This window comes from Artibeus jamaicensis, unplaced genomic scaffold (genome assembly GCF_021234435.1).
Source record: "Artibeus jamaicensis isolate MK-2021 breed Jamaican fruit bat unplaced genomic scaffold, CSHL_Jam_final scaffold_474, whole genome shotgun sequence".
In the NCBI taxonomy this organism is placed as follows: Eukaryota; Metazoa; Chordata; class Mammalia; order Chiroptera; family Phyllostomidae; genus Artibeus; species Artibeus jamaicensis.
The window spans coordinates 1,727,985-1,751,809 of NW_026522046.1; the positions used below are offsets into that span (position 1 = coordinate 1,727,985).

At 35.5% G+C, this 23,825-nt stretch overlaps 1 protein-coding gene and 1 pseudogene across 1 annotated transcript in view; both read right to left on the reverse strand.

Annotated features, from left to right (window-relative positions):
• The window catches only part of TP63 (tumor protein p63), a 222,155-nt gene that overhangs the window by 162,648 nt on the left and 35,682 nt on the right, over positions 1-23,825 (reverse strand). The gene's annotated exons all lie outside the window — the stretch shown is intronic.
• Positions 7,731-23,825, reverse strand: part of LOC119039097 (acyl-CoA synthetase short-chain family member 3, mitochondrial-like) — a 31,623-nt pseudogene continuing 15,528 nt past the window's right edge.

Sequence of the window (23,825 nt, forward strand, 5' to 3'; positions counted from 1 at the left end):
TCATTCTGACTTGTAGGTGTTAGAGAAGTTTGCTGACATCAGATGTATGGCTGGACATCCTAAGGTGCTAAAGGCCCATGGGCTGAAGATAGGAAGAGTCTCTGGTACATAAAACAGAATTAAGGACAAAGGTCACAATGGCAACCTGACCTCTCTATTTTCTTGCCAAAATAATAGTTGCCATAATTGTCATCCTGTGCACCAGTTATTTGTATTGGGGGTGGTGGAGCTGAAACCAGGGAGTAATTGTAAAATATTCCAATGTAGAGATTTTCTCCATATTTAAAAAGCACATTTCAGATGAAAGTAAGAAAAGCCCATGCCTTGGTAGACAGAGTACCAGATAGACAATATCGAATTAATAAATTCTTCCTTAGTTCTGCAAGCCAGGCCAGTCTTGGCATTCTTTTAGGATATTTCAGGCCCTGAAGTGTCATTGTTCTTGTTAAGGGGCTGCTGGCATTGTTCATCCACAGAAGGCTGCTGTTTGCTTTCTAATATGAGCAACGTAAAGTGGCAAATGGTCTGCTTTCAAATCTAAACCAGTCTCCCTTTCTACCTTTTGACATGAAAAAAATCTTTCACACGTTTGGAGAATCCAATATATCCCCAAGAAGATGTTCCTTTAGTGAATGTCTTAAAAGCGACAGGCTTCTTTTCAATTTTCTAAATGTAAATTTTTATCTTATATTAAATCTGTTTTTATGAAATCTACATGCTCTCCAGCCCATTAGTGGTTCTGATTTAACTTAAGGGCAAGAGGCATGACCCCTCCAGGGTTGTAACCACCTCACAATGATGACACTGTTCTTGTGGTATTGATATTCCTGTTATAAATTAGGGTGTCACCATATGAAATCAGCTTACGAAGTGGTTCATTATTTGATGTAACATTGATTGTTTGAAGACATGTATTGTGTATTGCACACTAACTAGAACACATGTTCTTAGCACTTCTTGAGACTGGTGACTTACACCTGCTTCATTTCATAGCCCTCTTATTTTTCTGCCCCAAAATCCTAAAAATAGTTACTTAAATTTTTAGCTAATAAAAATATGTTATTATAAGGATATTTTTGAGAACCCAGATAACTAGATACATTTACTTTAGTAACTCAAACTTATTTACCAACTATGATTATATATTAAACACTATGCATTATTAGCCAGTATTACCAATGAACCCTATTATCCAGTTAACTTTTATACTAATCCTATCAGGTAGGTTTCACTGTTACCCCATTTTACATATGAGAAAACTGAAGCACAAAGTGGCCAGGTAATCTGGTTGATTGACACACCCAGAAAATGACAAAGACCATGACCCATTCTGACGCCCAAGTCCCAGCTCCTGGGCCTGTACTGTACAGCTTCCCAGACAGCTGAGGCATGGAAAAACCTGAGCTGCCCATGACTAAGTAACCTGTTTAATGACCATGTGTTATACGAAAACATTACACCAATGTGGACAGTACTTCTAGGAAGTCATACAGCTAGATACATATAAAGCTAAAAAGCATAGCATTTTGCAAATATTTGGGACACTCGATTTCTATATACTTTTTCCTCTCAAGGAGAAAACGTCAATTTGAGGGATTTTTCTAGCTGCCTGGATTGTTCAAGATTCATAAAACTTCCATGGAGAAGGGATTTCAGCATATTTTATTCATTTTACTATTTCAAAACTTTTATAAAAGTGCTAACATTGCACTGAACTCTAAGGAAACAGAATTCAATGATCGTACAAGTTACACAAATGTGTGCGTAATACAAAGTGCCACACTACTCGTTCAGCGAGAAATATTTCCTGGGCGGTTTTCTGTGCTGAACACTGTACCAGGTCCTGGGGAAACAGCCCTGAACAAGAGGCCTGTCCCTTCCTAAACTTAGAGCCTAGTGAGGAGGACAGACCTCCATCAGACACAGTAATCGCCCCTACACGACTCTGACAAGTGTGTGGAGGATGCAGGGAACAGTGAATGTATACGTAAGGCCCAAACCTGGTATCAAGGCGTTTCCCTGAGATGGTGATGAACTAAGATATGAACACTGGATAAATAGTATCTAAGTGTTGGGCTGTCTAGAATGCCAAAGAAACTATTTTATAAGCTATAGGTTGCTTCAGAAAGGAAGTGATGAGAACTGGGGTTTGGAAAGTTAATTCAGTATTGCCACATAGAAAGCAAGATAAAGAGTATTCTGGGAGAAAATAGTGTAAGCTGATATGACCTTGCTACGTGACCTTTTAAGTCAAAATGATACAGACCCACACACAGGTGTCCACACAGCTATCCACACACACTCACACACTCCACCATGCTGATCATTTTCCTGCCACCACTGTGGTTCTTCCTTCTTCAAGCCTGTTGCACAGGAGTAGCCTAATGTGTAAATAAAATCCTTTGGTAAGTGGAAAGAAGATGGATGTGGCTTGGTTTTCCAAACAGAAACCCAGAGAAGTGATCTCTAGGACAGGTAGCAGCAACAAAGTGCCTTTAACTCACAGTGAAGTGTGATGCTATCAGGTCCTTTGCAGTGGGTAAGATTTTGTTAGAAATCATGAGGCTATTCATTGACTGCAGTTCCTCCGTTAGAGGCAGGTTGAGGTTGTACAAGGTGTGGTAGATTGGCATGCTGGGGACTTGTATTTCAGCCTCGGTTCTCCCAACAACTGACTTGTGACTCTGGATAAGTCAACACACATTTATCAGTCTCTGCTTCCTTCTCTTTTGAGAACAAGAACAAGTTGCAGAGCTCTAAATTCTATGGATCATTGATGACCATGTAACCAAACTACAGTGTTGGTGCATTTCCTGGCTTTCCTCTCTCTTAGGACTTAAGCAACTGGATTTTGAAAACTACTTTTATTTAAAACCATAAATAACTCTTCTCTTGTCCTCTCCTTTCAATCCATCATATACAAACTCAGCTCAGACTGGCAGACCTTTTCATGTAGACAGCCCTCTGGATTGGGCCCCAAGAGACAGCAGCAGTGAAAAGGGGAGTTAATGGATGTGAGTTGGGCCTGGCTCTGGTGCTGGCCCATTGGCTGGAAGAAAGTTACAAAGTCTAGTATGTCTCATTTGAACAATAAAAATGAAGATGGCACTTACTTTGAAGATTGCAAAGTGATGAAGTGTGAAATAGTATGAAATACACAGCATATTGCCAGAGTCAGTGGTCAATTCCTATTGTTAATGATGTGATTTATTAATTTTCTACTATTCTTTATATATACATCATATTTTCTTATATTCACTCTTATCAGTAACACTTTGAGAAATAAAATATTTAGTGAACTTAACAGAAGAGGAAAATGAACATGAGAGTTCAGTGCTCCCCGAGATCACATTTCAAATGATAGAGCTAAGACTCAGATTCAGGTTTGTGCTTTTTGATCAGTCCTGATTCTGTATCTAGTTCAAAACAGAGTAGCAGACTGGACAACTCTTCCCCACCCCACCCCAGCCACCCCAACACTGCTCAACCTGGGCTTTATTCTTCTACTCTTTCCCTTTAGCTTCTGCCCTGCTCCTTACACCCTTGACAAGGCACAGGCTGATTGCCTTGGGATCCTGGCAAGGAAGAAAGCTTGGTGGAATGTATTGTCAGAATCCTACTTATCTTTGAATGAGTAAAGAATTTAAAGGCCTTAGGGAAGAAGTGATTTACCAATCAAATCTTCCCCTCAACCAGTCACAAAACAATGGAGAGATAATCTATGACAGCCAGGAAAAAGCTCTCTTAATGCTCTAAAGTCCCAGAGAGGCCCCTGGAGGTTTTTAAATCTGAATCATTTCGGCTGAGGAGGAAGTTGGTTTCAAATGAATTTGGAAAGTTGAGATGCATCGTCAATTCCTCTTCCCTACAGTTTCTCTCTGATGTTTCACATTCACTGAAAACCTTTAAGTCTCCCAGGGGAGCTCCTAAAACAACAAGAAATCCATTGGATGCTTAGTAACCAACACACTAATGCAGCTCCAGAGCCAAGGTACTCCTGAAGGGCCAATTCGGCGGGGCTAATCCTCCAGCACAGACGAATTTATAATTTATAATTAGTGAAGTTGAGCACTTTTTTATATGAATGTTGGTCATCTGTATATCTTCCTTGGAAAAGTGTGTATTCAGATCCTCTGCCCACTTTTTAATTGGGTTTTTGCTTTTTTTATTTTTGAGTTGTATGAGAATATTAGCCCCTCATCAGAAGTATCATTTGCACATATCTTCTCCCATTTGGTTGGTAGCCTTTTGTTTTTGTTGATGGTTTCTTTTGCTGTGCAGAAACTTTTTATTTGATGTAGTTCCAGTCATTTACTTGCTTTTACTTCCCTTGTCTTTGAGGTCAAGTTCACAAAACCATCTCTGAGACCAAGGTCCATGAGATTAATACCTATGTTTTTTTCTATGTACTTTATTCTTTCAGGTCTTATATTCAAGTCTTTAATTCATTTTGGGTTATTATTTTTATGGTTTCAGATAGCAGTCTAGTTTTATTCTTTTCCATGTGCTTTCCAGATTTCCCAACACCATTTATTGAAGAGGCTATTCTCTCTCCACTGCATGCTTTTGGTACCTTTGTGAAAAATCAGTTTTCCGTAACTTTCTAGTTTAAACCATGAAGAATGGAAAACCTACATGAACTGATCACTAGTAAGGAAATTGAATTAATAATCAAAAGCCTCCCATAAAACAAAAGTCCAGGACCAGATAGCTTCATTGGTGCAGTATATCAAACATACAAACTATATTTAATAACTATCCTCAAACTCTTCAAAAAATTGAATAGGAAGAATACTCCTTAACTCATTTTCTGATGCCACCATTACTCTAATACTAAAACCAGACAAGAAAAACATGCACACACATAAAATGGTTACAGGCCAATATCTCTGCTGAACATATATGCAAAAATTCTAAATGAAATACTAGCAAATTGATATAACATTGCATTAAAAAGATAGTAAATCACAGTCAAGTGGGGTTTATTCCAGGGATGCAAGAATGGTTCGACATATGTAAATCAATCAATGTGATATACAACATTAACAACATAAGAAATGTCATATCGTCATGTAAATAGATTAAAAAAACATTTGACATCCAAGATAAAAAATCTGTTTATGATTAAAACACTCAATAAAATGCATATAGAAGTTAAACATTTCAAATTAATAAAGGCCATATATGACAAATCCTCAGCCAACATCATATTTAATGGTGAAAAACTGAAAGCTTTTCCTCTAAAATAGGAAAGAAGGCAAAGATGCCCACTCTCACTGTTATTCAATATACTGCTAGAAGTCCTAGCCAGGACAACCAGACAAAGGAAAAAAATGAAAGGCATTCAAATTGGGAATAAAAAAATAAAACTGTCACCATTTGCAGATAACATGATTCTACATATAGAAAATTCTGAAGACTCCACCAAAAGACTATCGGAACCAATACAGTAAAGTTGCAGGGTACAAAACCAATATACAAAATTCCATCACATTCTTATATGCTAATGAAGAAATATCAAGGAAAAATAAAAATAATTGCATTTATAAATGCAAAAATAAAAGATAAAATACCTAGGAATAAACTGAACAACAGAAGTGAAAGACCTGTATACTGAAAACTACAAGTTGAAAGAACTTGAATACACACAAAAAATGGAAAGATATTTTGTGTTCATGGATAAAAAGAATCAACATTGTTAAAATAACCATATTTCCTAAAGCATTATAATACAATGCAGATTTAATGCAATACCCATCAAAGTCCCAATAGGAATTTTTCATAGAACTAGAGCAAATAATCCTAAAATTTATATGAGATCCCAAATAAAAGCAAGCATAAGAAAAAAAAAGGACAAAACCAGAGTGATCATAATCCCTGACATCAAACTATACTACATAGCTGCAATGACCAAAGCAGCATAGCAGAAAAAACATACACACAGGCCAATGGGACAGAATTGAGAGCTCAAAAAGGGTATCAGGATCAACTTCAGAGGGCTTGTTCCGAGAGTTAAAATGAGGCAGGGAGTGTGGAACTACTGGGGCAGGAGAGGTACTGTGTTTTGTGAAGGAAATCATTTATTAATTTAAAAAACAAACAGGAAAATTAGTCTTTTCAACTAGACTATAAGTTCTGTGAAAGCAGAAATCATGGAGGTCATTTCACTGTGGCCCACAAACTTTACCGTGGTCAGTATTTAGTAGGCATTCAATAACAGTTTAATTGAATCTATTTGTATTAATTTTTACTGTTCCTTTTTATTCCAGTAGAATTTTTGTGAGGCAAGTATAATTGATACTAATCTGTTATACATTGTCAATTCTACAGTAGTATAGTTCTATATCTAAATAAAACACCATATAAAGTAATAAAATATTACTCAAAAAGTTACCTTAAGCAGTAATCTAAATACCATTTGGTTTGAGTAAAATCAATAGGCCTTTACTTACAGTGGGCAAAGTAATGTGCTAGGTGTGAGTGAATGATAAAGATATAATAAAAAACAGTTTTATAATTTACTATATGCAGATACTATTCTAAGAACTTTAAATATGTCAATATATATAATTCCCATAACAAGGCAGGTCTTATTGCTAGTCTATTTTTACAAGTAGAGAAAATGAAGGAGTGATGTGTATATGGTTTTATAGCCAATTAAAAAGTAAAGCTGTACTGTGATCTCAGGTACCCTAGCTTTAGAAAAGTATCATTAACTACTTTATTTCCTTCTATGAAGTGTAACTTATAGCTCCTACCTAAAGGAAGAAATAATTGCCAGCTCTAATTGATGAGAAAAGCAAAATAGAAAGAAGCAAGGAAAAAACCCTAATTATGAAAGTGCAAGAGACATTTTAATTAAACATGTAAAAATTATTTGACTGTGTGAACAAGCTAAAGAAGAAAAACTATGTGATCATGATAATTGATATAGAAAAAAATCTGAAATTATCCAATATCCATCTAGGGAACTAGGAATTAAGAGGAATTTCCACAAGTTTATCAAGAATATTTACAAAAAATAAGAATAAAACTGCTTATGTCACGCATAATAGCAAGAAACCAGACACTTTTTAAGATCCTAAGATTGAGAAGAAGGCAAGGGTGTTCTCTCTCAGGTGTTCTATTCAAAATTGTACTGGAAGCCCTAACTGGTAGAATGAGATAAGAATAGCATACAAAATGTATACAAATTGGGAAGAAAGAAGTGAAACTGTTTATTCATAGATATATGATTGTCTGTGTAGAAAATCCCAAAGAGTCTACAGAAGGCTCTTTAACTAATGAATAAAATGAGTTCACAAAATACAAGGTTACTATGTAAAAGTTAATTTCCTCTCAATCAGATATGAATAATTAGAAATTAAAACTTTTTAAAATTTATGATAATACCAAAAAGAAATATTTAGTATAGAGTTAAATATTATAACTAACAATATTATAGCTAATAAACTTAGTATAGGACTTATATAAAGCAAACTATGCAACTCATGAAAAATCAAGAAAGATCGGAAAACTTGGAGGTATATTTTTGGTTCACAGACTGGAAAACTCAGTATTGTCAAGATGTCAATTTTTTTTTACTTAATCTATATGTTCAGCATGATCCCAATCAAAATCACAGCAAGTTATTTTTTACCCTATTTAAACATTTAGCTTTGGGAAATAATTTAAAAGTTTGACTTCAATTAGAAAATAGACTCAAAGTAACTAAAAAAAAGTTATGATGCCTATTTCAGCATTTCTTCTATGTGACTAAAAATGCTGGGGCCTTCTACTTAAGTGTTACCAAATAAGGTTTGCTGTTAACAAGGACAGACAGAGCTGCCCCAGAAATTTTGTTAGATCTGCTTTTGAGTAACTGACACACACTACCTTTTGAAGAGTAGCCACAGGGCCAGTGCTCCATCTAACCTGTTTCTCAATTTCTTTCAAGACTTGTCCCTCAGTTGTATGTAAATCTTTTCTCAACACACAGAGGGCTAAAAGGGATTTGACCTTTTAAAAGATCCTCCCTGCCAACAACAGCAGAAGCCGCCACAGTGCCTCGGGAAAGGACAGACTTTTCAATGGCACCTGCAGAAATCCTGTGACCAGTAACATTTATTACGTCATCAACTCAACATAGATAGGAAATAGCCTTTTTCATCCCTGTGACCATCATCCATGGTATCATAGCATCTAGGAAACTTTTGAAAGTATAAATTTTTGGCTGTTTCCTGATTCTTCCAGAGTCCTGAGAAAGCCCCAGGAGTAACAGCAACTTTACCGCAGTACTTCCTAAACACCGAGCCTTCTGGTTCTGCATGTCGTCATCCCAAATCCTAACTTCATGCCTAGAGATGCCATCAACTTTACGGAATATCTATTTCTGCCCTGTAAAAGAGTCTTGTGTCTTTGTATAAATACATCTTCTGGGTAAAACCAAATGATCCTCATTTTCTTAACTAGTCATGGCCCATCGTGTCCTGAAACACATTTTGTTGTTCACAATGATACTAGTAAACTGATTCTAAAGTTTATGTGGAAAGGCAAAAGATATAAAATAACCAACAAAACAAAGAAAAGTAAAATAGAAAGACCCTACGTGATTTTAAGACATACTGTGAAGCTGCAGCAATCAAGGCAGCTCAGTGTAGGCAAAAGAATAAACATTTATGTCCACAGGACATGGGTGGATATAGATAAAAAAGGGGAGCAAGCTAGTTCATGTGGTATTGGATAAAAGTTGGGGACATCACTTTAAATTCATATTTAGCTTAACATAGAATGGATAGTTGCATATAAAACTTATTATAAATTATACATACTTTAGTGTAAATATTTCCTTGTTCTGTCTGAGGAGATGGCCTAGAAGCAAAAACACTCCAGCAGCAGAGAGAACACCTAATGTCCAGATCTTGGTTTATAATATTGCTCTTCAGTAAAAGGAACCAGGGATCTTTGAATAAATAGTTGACTCTGGGACTGGGACAGAAAACATGCAAGATGAGCCTGGAACATATTGTATAGGCATAAATTAAGAAAGAGCCAAAAACATTTTAAAGAAACAGTAATATACACAGACAGTAATGAAAGCATGTCAAAGCAACACAGAAATCAACTGAACTCTCCCAATGGCCCAAACTGCAGCAATTTAAACTACAAAATAAAGAAAGTGGTACTGAATTATATCCCAAAGTATGAAATAACTATTTATTATATAACTTCATATATGACTTCGTTTGACTTGATATGACTCATATCAAGAAATAATTAAATAAATAAGTAAATGTGGAAGAAAAGGCAAATTTCCCATGTAGAACAATTTTAAATAATTTGTGCAGATCCTATACCCTCAAAGAGGTAGAAAATAACTCCCCACTCCACAAGCATGGGCTGTACATAGTGACTTTCTTCCAAAGGGAAGTAGGGGAAATAAATAGCTTTATGCTAGAGAAACCTGATAAACAGTTCATCAGCCCTGTATCAACAGTGATTATGCAAGTTAATAGTATGTATTCTTAATGTGATGTGATGAAAATGTCATTTACCTCTGTGGTTTTCCTCCCCAAAACCCATAATCCAAGTTTTAGCATTTAAAAAGTCAATAAATTTTAATTGAAGGGTATTCTATAAAATACCTGACCAACAGTTTTTAAAACAGTCAAGTTCATCAAAAATCTAGAAAAATCTGAAAAAAAAAAGTCACAGCAAAGAGGAACCTAAGGTGATATCCCTAAATAAGTGCTTATGTTTCAGTCATTTTATCAACTTTAATTCATACTGGCACACCTCATCCTCTCCTCCCTTGGGTTTAACTAATGTGTACTTTAAAGGAAAACATTTCCTTGGATATCCATCGCTCAAAATCCAAAATTGTTCTGAGGAATATGAATGTATAAAAGATCTTTAATGAATTAGGTAAAATAATCTGAGTATTTAGTTGAACACTACAATGCATATATTTTTAATGTGTTTTGTTTCCATTTACAAAAAAATCTTGAGTCAGGGAAGTACCCATTTTATCCATTCCTGTCATTTTACCAATGAATCTATGTAAGTGGATGCTTGAGACAAGATCATAAGTCAAAGATTGTATGTAATAGGTGCCTGTACTGAAAACAATAGTTATTCTTTTCTTTGTTTGTTTATTTTTGTTTGTTTAGTTTTTTCCTGAGGGGGAGGATAATTGCAAACATTTTCTTTTGTATACATTTCATTGAAATCTGGTCTTGAGACCATATCAAATAGTTTCTATTACACTTGCTAAAGGTCATGCTGCAGTAACTTAATCATGCTACATCTGCCTGGAGATGGAGATGATGAGCTTGAGTTTGGTAGACAGGTCAGCCACTCATAAGTGTATGGATGCTCTTCCCAACACCTCAGTTTCTTTGCCTCTTCTTGCAGCTCTAGATTCTTTTCTTTTTCTTTTTTAATATTTAAAAAAAAAATTATTGTTGTGATATTGGTTAACATGATTATATAGGTTTCAAGTGTAGATTTCTGTGATACATGATCTGTATATTGCATTGTGTGTCCACCACCTAAAGTCAAATAATCTTTCATCACCATATACTTGGCTCTACTTACCCTTTACTGCACCCCCACACCCTTCCCTTTGGTAATCATCATACTATTATCTGTGTCTTTGCATGAAATCATATGGTAAGAAGTTTCTGTATCCCACATTTGAGTGAAATCATACGGTTCTTAACTCTTTCAGTCTAACTTATTTTGTGTAGCATAGTATTCTCAATGTCCATCCATGTTGTTGCAAATGGCAGTATTTTTTCTTATGACTGACGTGTGTTCCATAGTATATATGGACCACATCTTCTTTATCCTGTCATCTACTGAAAGTAGGCCCTTTTGTTTCCCTTGACTGAGGAGATGTATCAGAAAAATATACTGCTACAGGCCATGTCTGAAGTTTTGTTACCTATATTTTCTTCTAGGATTTTTATGGTTGCTAGTCTAATACTTAAATTTTTAATCCATTTTGAATTTATTCTTGAGTGTGGTATAAGAAAGTGGTCTAATTTCATTTTTCTGCATGTATTTGTCTAATTTTCCCAACACCACTTATTGAATAAACTATCTTTAGCCCATTTTATGTGCTTGCTTCCTCTGTTGAATATTAATTGGCTATAATGGTGTGGGTTTATCTCTGGACTCTCTATTCTGTTCCATTGATCAATGTGTCTGTTTGTATGCCAATACCATGCTGATTTGATTACTATGATCTTCTAGCACAGTTTGATATTAGGTAGCGTGATTCTTTCAACATTGCTCTTCTTTCTCAGGATTGCTGTTGCCATGCGGGGCCTTTTGTGGTTCGATATAAGTTGTTAAATATTTGTTCTAGTTCTGTGAAATACATCATTGGCATCTTAATAGGAATTGCATTGAATCTATAGATTGCTTTGGATAGTATGAGCATTTCAATGATGTTAATTCTTCCTACCCATGAACATGTATGTGCTTCCAATTATCTGTGTCTTCTTCAGTTTCATTCTTCAGTGTCTTATAATTATCTGAGTACATGTCTTTCACATCTTTGGTTAGATTTATTCTTAGGTATTTTATTATTTTGAAGTATTTATTGTAGATATTATTTCCTTGTTTCAGCTGTTGTTTGTGAATAGCATCTATCATGCAGTGGGTGGCTTTTATGTTTTGTTGGTAGTTTCTTTTGCTGTGCAGAAGCTTTTAGTTTGATGTGGTCCCATTCCTTTTATTTTGCCTTTATATCTCTTGCCTTTGGGGTCAAATTCATAAAACTTTCTCCAAGACCAAGCTCCATGAGGTTAGTACCTATGATTTGTATGTAATTCATTGTTTCATGTCTTATATTTAGTTCTTGATACATTTTGAATTAATATTTGTACATGGAAACAAACTGTAATCTATTTTCATTCTTTTACATGTGGCTTTCAAAATTTCCTAACACCATGTATTGAAGAGGCTTTCTTTTCTCCATTGTATAGTTTTGGCTCCTTTGTCAAAAATCATTTGCCCATATACATGTGACATTATTTCTAGGCTCTCAATTCTTTTCCATTGGTCAGTGTGTCAGTTTTTCTGCCCAAACCATGCTGTTTTGAGTATCATTGCTCTGTAGTAAAATTTGAAGTCAGGTAGTATAATACCTCTGGCTTCACTCTTTTTCTCAGGATCATTTTGGCTATGTGAGGTCATTTGTGGTTCCATACAAGTCGTATGATTTTTGTTCTATATTTTTAAAAAACAGCATTGGGATTTTTATAGAAATTGCATTAAATCTCTATATTGCTTTGAGTAATATGGGCATTTTAATTATGTTGATTCTTCCATTTTATGAACACAAAATGTCTTTCCATTTCATGTGTCTTTTTCAATATCATTTAGTAATGTTTTGTAGTCTTTGGTATATAGGTCTTTCACATTCTTTGTTAAGTGCATTCCTAGGTATTCTATTCTTTTTGTTGCTATTGCAAAATAAATTTTTATAATTTATTTTTTAATATTTTATTCTTAGTATATAGAAATGCATTATACTTTTATACATTGATTTTTGTGACTTGCAACTATACCATAATGGTTTATTGTTTCTAACAGTTTTTGAGGGGGTTTTGTGGAGTCTTTAGGGTTTTCTGTATACAGAATCATGTCATCTAAAAAATAACACTTTTTGTTTCATTACCAATTTGGATGCCTTTTATTTCTTCCTCTCACCTGATTTCTCTGGCTGGGAGCTCCAGAATTATGTTGAATAAGTGGTGAGAGATGATGTCCTTCTCTTGTTCCTCATTTTAGAGGAAAAGCTTTCTGTTTTTCACCATTGAGGATGATATTAATGTCAGTTTGCCATATACAGCCCTTATTATATTGAGGTACTTTCCTTCTACACCCATTTTATTCAGCATTTTAATCATATATGAATGTTGTTTCTTATCAAATGCTTTCTGGTTCACTCATTTTGTGGTAACCATACTTTTTTCCTCCCATTGTTCAATTGCTCAGAGTCTTTTCCTTCTCAAATTCAGAATAAAATGCATTTATGCATTATATTTTATGCTTTTTGTTACATTTTATTATTAAATGATAAAAAATTTATTTTCACTTATGGAAGGAGGAAAGGTTCTGTTTTTTTTCACCATGACCCTCGTCTATTTTTGGCCTATTACACTGCAAGTTATGTCACATTCCTATTGGAATTAAGTGTGATAGATATTTTAAAATGTACGCATGGAGAGGAAAAGGAAGAAAGTAAATAACACAAGATAGAAATAAAAATAAAGTGCAAAGGCAAGTAAAGAAAATAAAAAAGAATAGAATGAATAAAGATTAGGGAATAGAAGGAAAGAAAAGAGAAAGAAAAAAACAAAGAGTGTATGTTCTAAAAACAAAATCAGTCTTTCAGAAGTATTTTACATTTGTTGAAGTAAATGTCAAGTGCCTAAGGAAAGAACTTAAAAGAAAACCAAGCTCATAGAAGCAGAGATCAGATTTGTGATTACCAGAGGTAGGGGATGAGGGGTAGGAATGTATTCTAACTCTAGCTGAAAACACATGTAAGGTATCACACAGAAGAATTGGATACACTTCTAACAACACTTTTGTAATTTTCAGATGGTACACTAATAAATAAAATGAGTAATACCTAGATTCAGTTGATCTGGACAACAGAAAGGGGAAATTCAAAGAAGAGTTAAGTAAGCCAATAACAGACCTAAGCCATCATTCCTCATTTTCCCTTACTTTAGCCAGGTTTAGGTTGCTTCTTTTTTTTTATCTAATTATTTTTTAACTACAATATTCTGCCTTTTACTCCCATCCCAGCCCACCCCCCCATGCCCTTCACGTCCCTCCCATTTCTATCCCCCTTAATTGTTTGTTGTCCATGTGCCCTTTATACTAGTTCCTATAAATCCTTCCCTTTTTTCCCCTGAAATTTCCTCCCCCTCCCCATCTGGTCATTGTCCCCCTGTTCTCTATTTCAGTGTCTTTGTTTTTATTTTGCTTGCTTGTTTGTTTTGTTGTTTAGCTTCCTGTTAAAGGTGAGATCATATGGTATTTGTCTTTCACCGCCTGGCTTTTAGGTTACTTCTTGAGGAACTCAGTTCCTGGGCTGTGAGAGTATCATGCAAGATCAATGCAAAAAATGTCTCTCTAGGAAGTTTAGCAAGGTGAAGCTGTGAACAAATCATGCAATAATAATAATTTCCACAGATCTGATGAGACTTCATTGACAGCTGGGGAGACCACAGAATGCTAGGGCTAAAAATAAAGGAGAAATCTGTTTTAGCTACCATAATCATCAGACAAGGAAAGAGAGGTCCTAAATGAAGATGAAGAAGAATGACTAGTCCAATGTAAAAGAAGAAATTAATGTTAAAGCCAGAATCCTCTTCTGCTGAATAGCTTGACCCCCATTAAACTGATGATGGACATGCAGGTTAAGTAAAAACATACTCTATACAGTTTTCATGTGCTTCTGTATATATTGTTGATTTCACCCATGCAGTAGAAAGCACTATATTTTATTTGACTGAAAAGATTTTCCAGGAGATTGGAGGTCCTAAAAGGCAACTTTTTCAAGATACAAAGCTAGCAAGTAGCAGAGCCTGGATTTAAAACCATTTAATCTCATTCTAAGTTCAAAATAGTTAATTGTTTGTGTTATTCAGAATTGCAGGGGTGTAGTGAGGCAGAGGAAAGAAGCCAAGAATTACCATTACATTAGAGATGAAAATACCCAAAGATTTTCATGGATAAAAATATAAAGATTTTTATATAAAAATACACAAAAATTTACAAAACTGACTCCTTGTTTTCAGTATCTACCCTCCATCTTTGTTTAACTGCCTATCCCATAAAGTAGTTACTAATATCTAAAGCAGACCCATTTATAGAAATATTACTTTAACAAAGACATGAAGGACTCGAAAGAGTGTTCCAATAATTCAAGGCAGAATCTCCTCTTGTGCATGAGGGGATTTTTAAAAATCATAACTGCCATTAGGAGCAGGTAATCTAAAACATATGCATTTTTCAGGGGCATCAGAACCTCTCTGAAAATCTAATGGAAGTTATCAAAGCTCTCAGAAAAAGCTATACATTTGCACACTGTTTTGGCACATTTTCACGTACTAACAATTCATGGAAACCCTGGAAGCCCACCAACGGACCTCAAAGTTTTAGGTGAAAAAACTTTGTTTTAGAACAAGCTCTGCCACTAAGTAGATGAATGATGGGGTAAAAGTTAAATAAACCTCAGTGTCTCAGTTTCACCACCTATAAGAAGGTAACTGTATGTCAGCCACTCTGTCATTCTGTTGCTTATGGATTCAGGTCAGTATGGTGGAAAGTATTCCAGGATTCAGGAAACCACATCTGCCTTTTGAGATGTGTAATTCAGGGAGGTTTACTTCCTCTCTCTGGGGCTTCATTCCTGCCATTGTAGAGTGAGAAGTTAATACCTGATGACCTGTAAAGTAGCTCGTGGCTATAATGTTTTGAGATTCTTAATTCAGTGAAGAGTAATGTGGTGCAGGAAACAGTTTTATCTCTCTAATAAGCATGTAGAGCTAGAGTCACCTGCTGTAAACAGAAACCTTCCCATGACCTCTCAAGCTACCACTTACATAGTCAGGGCATCTACTTGCTCCTGGCCGGGTCAGAGGGTGTGACAGGTGAGTAGGAATGCTGCAACAGTGGATAACAGGTTTTTTGATCAGCTCTCTTGCCAAACTTTGTGACCATAAACCCCTGGAGGACTGAATGCTATCAGCACCCACATCTTCACTTGCTAAAGAGCACAGTGATAAAGACTCAATTGGGTTTAGGGGGCAGAATGAGTCAGGAAGTAACTTCAGAGTGAGAGGAAACTAAACAGCTGTCTCTTGGATAAAGGGGCATTGTGGTCAGTACTTTTAGTGTCAGAAGTGTGTGTAAACTGCATCCCAAGAGTCTGTCTACAATCAAGGAGGTTTCCTCAGGCACAAAGGGCCCGGAATAAATCTTTCTTAAATTAGGAAAGATCACACCCTATAATCACATTGACTGATAATATTTCTACATTTTTGAGACTTGGAGACTTGAGTTAAATTATATTTCTCTTCTAGATTTGAAGTTATTTATTTCTACCATTGGTGAGGGGCCGGGTGGAGGGAGAAGGAGACAACCCCTACAACATTTAAGTTTTAAGATTTTTAGTGTATTTTTGTCCAAACCAAAAACATTTCTTTAAATTCAACCCCCAACACCAAAATCTTTCTAAGGAACCAGTCATTAAATCTTATTTCTGGACTTTCTGATACAGTCACTGCTTTACTTTGCCTCCAATAAAATTGCAGAGCATAATAGTTAAACAAGTTGCAACTATTCAGACCCCCGTGCATTGAAAGTTTCTTTGTAATGAAAAGGAAGTAAAGAGCAGTAACACATTCTAATCTTGATAGAAGTCATTCCAAACAGACCTCCAATTGTTTGCTTCACATTTTATATGTTCACTCAGTTAGCAGGTATTTTTGAACTCTTGCTACATTACAGAGAACTGTGAATAAGACACCATTGGCATTCTCAATACTCATATGATAGAAAAGATATTGGGATAATGATAGCATGATGTTCACAGTCCCTCTATCATAAAGTTTTAGATTTTGAAGGCACTTTAAAAGGCATGGAGTGCAACCCTGACCCTCACCCCATTTAAAGCTTGGTATTCCTTTATGGTGGCCCTGCCATGTGGTTGTCTTGGTATTTGTTGGCCAACTCAGGTAATCGGTTACCTCACTATTTCTTGTAGCTGACCATTTCATTGTCATTTCTAATTTCAAATTTGTTTGAAATTATTATTTCTTTCTACAAGAGCACAAATTAGGTTTCCAATTTACAAAGAAGTATTGGTGTCAAGGAAGGGCAGGGTTGGGAAAGGGGCCATCAAAGTCATGCCACAGGCTGATATGAAGGGTAGAAAGAAACTGGTTTCTGACAGAGAGATGAGGTCCTTCAAACCAAGCAAGTGTTTTTCTATCTCTTGTCTTGGTTTTCCTATTTCTAAAATGAAAGGGTTAGATTGTGTAAAGGAAAAGCTTTGCATTTACATAAATTCTAGCCTAGTGAATATTGAAACATTTCTATTTCATTACAACTGAGTGGAATCAAGTGAGCCAATAAGGGACTGTGGGCTTGAAGTCATCCTGCTTCTTCATACTCTATTAAACCTAACAGAAGACTTTTTCCTGACCAATGAATGGTGTGACTTATTTTATCCAACTGTGTATAGAGCTATAAACAACTTCTCTCTTATTCAGAGTGTGAATTTTCAGTCTCGCAGTAACTCAAACAGAATGAACTTCTTATTTCTAACCCTTAAAAACCTTGATCTTTTTTCTCAATAGACATGCCAGTGATTTTTTTTAAACTGGTAGTGTGTTTCCTTACCTGGAAAGATAGTGAACTTTGTAATTATTTTTTAGTTCTTGGGTGGTTTTTGAGTTATTCTTTTTCAATTAAGTGGACTATAAAATCCTATCTAGTTTTAGCAGTCCATGAATCTTTGTTTCTGAAAAAGCAACCTGCAATTCATACTTCAAAAACCAGTATGTGAGGGTTTATGTTCCCAAAGAATCAAGGCATTCTGCTCTGCTATGTCTCGGTTTCTCTGAATGGCATTCCCACCCTGCCTCTGAGTGAATCCTGCCCCTAGCGTCTCTCGTTTGGGTTATTCACTCTCTTCTTTTCCCAGTCTGTGTGGAGGAGGACAAGAAGCAAAGACTGGTTCTATTTTTTTTTCTTATGAAAGGAGCAAGTAAGAGGAAGGGATAAACTTAGAAATCAGCCCTGACTGGTGTAGCTCAGTGGATTGAGCACGGATGAGCGCAGGCCTGCGAACCAAAGGATAGAGAGGTTGGATTCCCAGTCAGGGCAGTGCCTGGGTTGCAGGCCAGTTCCCAGCAGGGGACGCACGAGAGGCAACTATACATTGATAATTTCTCTCCCTCTCTCCTTCCCTTCCCCTCTAAAGATAAATAAATAAAATCTTAAAAAAAAACCTTAGGAATCAGTGCCTGGGATGGATCTGTACCTGAACACTCAGGGCGCACATTCTTACCCGACTTTCCTCTCCCAGAGGGACTAGTCACACTCCCTGTCCTTCTCCCAACAAATGTATGGACTTTCTAGCCAAACTCCTCACTGTGCAGGGGAAAACTGTGACTCAGAAACATGAAGCGCAACATTCAAGACTGCTGAGTTACTTGATGGATAGCAAGGCTGGAATATGGAGTTTTCAGTTTCCAAAGCTGAGCTCTTTTCACTGCTTCTTTCTCCTTTTCCTGCTTGTTTGTATTTAAATATTATAGTCTCATTGTGTGTGTATATATGCGTGTATGGGGGTATGGTATGTGTGTGTTCATATTGTCTCCAGGTTGTTGCTTCCTTTAAAAAGGAGAAATATATAAGGTCTGATATGCCCCTTCACTCTTTAAAGGTAAGACAAATGCATTAAATAAATATTGTTCCCAATTTCTAATTTTATAGAAAAACCACTGAGAGAGGAGGAACTTTCTTTTCCTTCTGTTCTCTTTTCTATCCTTCCCTCTTTCTTCCACTGAACACACACAGTTATTGAAGACAAACTACAAACCAAACCCAGAAATAGGTCCCACATGGGTTGCTATAAAAAATAATGGAGTACACAGAAAATAATGTCCTACAAGAGAGGTTCAACACGAACACTACAGGAAATCAGATACAGAAGACAAAAGTGGCAGGTGGAATCTGAAAAGCCTCATCTGCGTGGGCCTTAGAAAACAGAAGCAGCTGAATACAATGAGTAAAAGCAGGAGTGAAAAGAAAGTGATATACTGAAGGCAGGGAGCAAAACTGTTGGAAATACTCAAAACAAAGTGAGGCCAAGGAGGGAACACACACAAGGGACAACAGCAGGAAGACAACCGGAAGAAGAGATAAAAACCACCTCCAGTCCATTTGGCTCTGGGTCTTTTTACAAACTCTAACTCATCCAGATCCCTTAAAATCCCTGCCATAGTCTTTCCTCTGGTCCCTCCTGCCTCACGCAATCTTCTCCCTCCTCTGGAGTCCCTTCTGTGCTATGGTTATCTATTCACTGGTCCCTATCTGTGGTTATATTTAAAATGATCTCAGGTATTTTTAGGAACTGCTTATCATTTTCTTAGTATTCTGTTTGGCTGTCCTCATTTCTAGTTTTCCTGGGCCTGTCATATTTCATGCTCTTCCCTATTCTCTTCTTTTAAAAAATATTTTACTATCTCTATATTTGTTTGTCTTTATTATTATATTCATAATACATTAGTACATTCCCATAAAAATTCGAATACTATAGATGATTATAGAGTAAGACAACAGAGACTCTTATCTTTACATACTCTTATTCTTCTCCTCACAGTTGGTATTATTAACAAATACTTTTTTTATTTTTGCCTCTACATCCATATTTCTTCATACTGCCATTCCAAGAATAAACAGCTGCAAACACCCTAAAGATACACAAATTAAGTCTATACCCCTTAATATCACCCACAAGGTGACACATTTTCTTCTGCCTTAAACTACTCCCACTTTTTGTCATAAGCTTCAGACACACTAAACTACCCATAATTCTCAAAACACAGCTCTATTCATACCTTCGTGCCCACTTACATGTAATTCACACTTGCTGAAATTCCCTTTCCCAGCATTTTAAAAAGGTTTTATTTATTTATTTTTACAGATGGAAAGAGACGGGGAAAGAGAGGAAAAGAAACATCAGTGTGTGGTTTTCTATCATGCACCTCCTACTGTGGATCTGGCCTGCAGCCAAGGCATGTGCCCTGATGGGTAAGCAAACCAGTGACCCTTTGGTTCACAGTCAGGTGATCAATCCACTGAACCATACCAGCTAGGGCCTTTTTCCAGCATTTTGACTTCCTATAGTGGAGTTGGTAGCTCTGTCTATATTATCTTTATAGCTCCCTGTCTAGCTGTCCACCATAGTATTTACGGGCATGGGAATTGTTTCGTTAGCCATCTTTCTTTCCTATAGGATGTTAGCTTTTGAAAACAAAGAATATATCTTGCTCAGCTTTATATTCCTGGCACCTGGAAAACCATAGGTACCAAATAAATGAGGAATTACTGAATCAAAGAATAAAAATAAAAGAAAAGCATTTCTTTTGAGCAATATGGCCCAATAGCAACTATTCTCAACCAGTGTGCTTCAGAATTTTTAAAACATTTGATAGCTGACTATTTAGTCAGGGACTCTGAACTTTATTCCCCAGAGATTGTCAAATAGAAAAATGACAACATCCAATACAACAGTGGCCTTCTGGTATGAGTGCCCTGACCATGTTTATGGTCTTGAACCATAAATATATAGGTCATATAATAGAGCTGCATCTTATTGGTCATACCACTAACAAGGTCTCATCTGATTTATTAATTCTTGGTGCCAAAAATCCTTATATACAAATATAGGCACCCGATTTTTTAAGTCACTTTGGAGCAAAAAAGGTAGGTAACTACTATCTTTTGTAAATCAATCAGAATTATACTTTTTTTTTTATCAGATAGGCAAAAAGATATAATATAGCTTTTGGTGTGCCACAGAATTTTAGTAATTAGTTTATATGTGTCATGAGATGAAAAATGTTGAAAAACACTGCCCTATAGTCATGAGGAGTTGCCAGAATTCTAAAAGAAGACCACATCACACTATGGGTTCTCTTTCACCCACTCACACTCATATATTTAGTCATAATGATATTTCACCAACTGCTTTCCTGCAGTTGTTGAAACTGCAGATGTCTAGGATGTAATCAAATCTTGTTACTGTCCAAAACTTTGAATATAAAACCTTACTGATCCTAGGTGACATGTCTGAATTCTACAGATTTCCTTCTGGTGAGAACATTGGGCGCTTTAACACTTTGAGAGCAGGTGCTGAGTTATTATTCCTGGTCATGCAAGACAGAGATTCTAGAGATTCAGAAGTAGTGAGCAGGGGTACGACTGGCAGGCTACTGCGATGACTTCATGTTCAAGTATAAAGAGGAAAGCATGTTCCCAATGAAGGAACAGGGGATGAAGTCATCCTCTGGGCTGTGTTTGGAAACTGAGGTTGTCCAACTATATGGTGAGATATTCAATATGCTGCATATGATAGGGGATGAAACTGATTCACCGGATGCTGAGGAAGAAATATAGCCCATCGTCTTTAGAAATAGTATTTCTCCTGCTTCTTACTGTGTCTGCTGCTCTGGCATCTTGTATTTCAGTAACCAAGTTTTCAAAGCAAGATTTGAAAGCTTCCTTTGTTTGCTTCTAAATGAAGCAAAAAAGTTTAGCATGTGTTATAAATTATCAAACATTGTACAGATGGTAGGGGTTTCCCAACACAGAAAAGAGTAATGGATGTGGCTATGAAGCCACATTAGGAGTCAAGCTCTGAGACTCCCTAACTGTAAACCCTGGGACAATTGTTTGAATTGTTCTGTGACTATTATCTCACATATAAAATGGAGGTAGTAATAGTCTCCATTTCATGGGCTTGTTAAGCTGAAATAAATAGATACAATGCCTGACACATAGTTATCTAATATGAGTTAGATATTATTGTTTTTAGGTCTTTATAATCATTAATAGTTTGATGGTTAGAACAAGATAACCCTAGGCTCATATCTGAACTTCACTGCTTATCCTAATTTTTTTCACCTTTATAATGGAAATGTTAAAAGCATACAAAGCATAAAATTTTTGTGAGCATTAAATGAGATATTATGTGGAAAGTGTCTAGCATGCTTTTTGGTGTATTTAAGAACTCATCAATGTCATGTATAATGCTCTCCTCACGTCATTCCATAATTGTGATCCTGGAGATCCAAAGATCCATCCTCTCTAAGAACCTCAGCCTACTATAGGAAGTGAAAGGGTGCTTTTGGTGCAATGGGGTCAGAATCCTGGAAATCTGGAGAGAGGATTGTGGAGTCATATACAAGAGTGATGCCTGTGTTACTTGGGAGTAGGAATTTTTAGAGCAGAACAAGGGCAAAAGACTTCTGAGGCAAACTCAACTGTTGAAAGCCATAGAAGACATTTTATTATTGACTTTCTTTGGGTCTTTTTTTTTTTTTTTTTTTGCTATTGTAAATATCGCTTCAATGAAGCACTTTGTATACAGTCTACATCTGATTTTTTTTCCCTTAGGATCAATTCCCAGAAATGAATACGTTAGATCAAATGGTGAAATTCCTGAAGGCTTTTGCAAAATATTGTCCTCTTTTCATCCAGGATGGCTTAACAATTTTAAACTAGCCATATAAGAAGTTACCCACTCAACAATGAATATTAAATTTAAAAAAGAAAATAAATCACCAATTTATTCAGCAGAAAATGACAGCTCATTTTTAGTTTGGCTTCTTTTGTTTGTTTCTGGCAAAGTTTAGCATTTCTTATTTATGTTTTATGTTTAATGTAAACATAAATATGTTTATAAACATAAATATGTTATGTAAAACATATGTCTTATTTATGTAAACATTTATTAGCACTTTTTGTAAATTCCTTAGAATTTTCTTTGGTCTACTTTATATGTTTCTGATCATAATTTATTTTATTGTCCATGTGTTTGACTTTGTTTTTTCTTTTTTGTTTTTGACTTATTGTTTTCACTGGAGACTCTAGATTAATATTGAATATAATTGGCAAGAACAAACTCCTTTCTCCCCACTTAGGAAATAATTCATTGTTTCATTAAGTAAGATGTGAGCTGAAGGTTTTTGTAGATGTCCTTTATACTAAGAGAATCTCTTCCTCTCTAGATTTACTACAAAAGGATGCTAAATTATATCAAACACATTTTCTGAATCTGTCCAGATAATTATGAATTTTTTCTTTAAGTCCAATAATGTGGTAAATTAAGTTGATTGGTTTTAAAATTTTAAACAAACTTTAAATTTATGGGGTAAAACAACTTAGTCATTAAATGCTGTTAGTTTATATACTGCTAGCTTTGATATGCTAATATTTTTTTAGGATATTGCCTGTATGTTCATGAGAGATATTAGTATAAAATTTTCTTTCTTTATTTTTGTAATGTTTTTACCATATTTTGGCATCTGGAATATGCTGGTTTCGAACAATGATTCAAGGAGAATTTTTTCCTCCTCTATATTATGAAAGAGTTTATGTAATATTCATATTACTTTTTGCTTAACTATATCATTAACTTCATCAGTAAAAATATCTGGGCCTAGAGTTGTCTGTGTGAAGAATGTCTTCGATATGGATTCAATTTATTGAATAAATTTAGAGCTGTCTAAAACTTTTTATTTCTCTGTGAGTCAATTATATACAGTCTGTTATATTTTTCTAAAAACATGTCAGTTTTATCTGAGTTGTCTAATTTATTAGCATAAAGGTGCTCATAGCATCCCCATATTCTCTTTTTGCTGTCTTCAGTATCTCTAGTGATGCCTCTTCTTTTAGCCCTGATATTGCCTTTTGTGATTTTTTAAAATTTTTTCTTGATTGGTCTTGCTACCAGTTGGCTTTGTTTATTGTTTCTAGGGTTAATTTCTGTTTATATCTTAATTTTTCTTTCTTTTAATTTTCTCAAGCTTTAATTTGCTCTACCTTTTCTATCATCTTAATATAGAAACATATCATTTACTTTAAACCTTTTCTCTAATATAGATATTTAAAACTGTAACATTTCCTCTATACTACTTTGACTGCATCTCAGTTATTTATTACATCTGATGTTGTTTATTATTTCCTCTATTTTTGAGTTCCTATCTGGTATAATTTCTTTTTAGCTGGAAGAATTTTCCTTT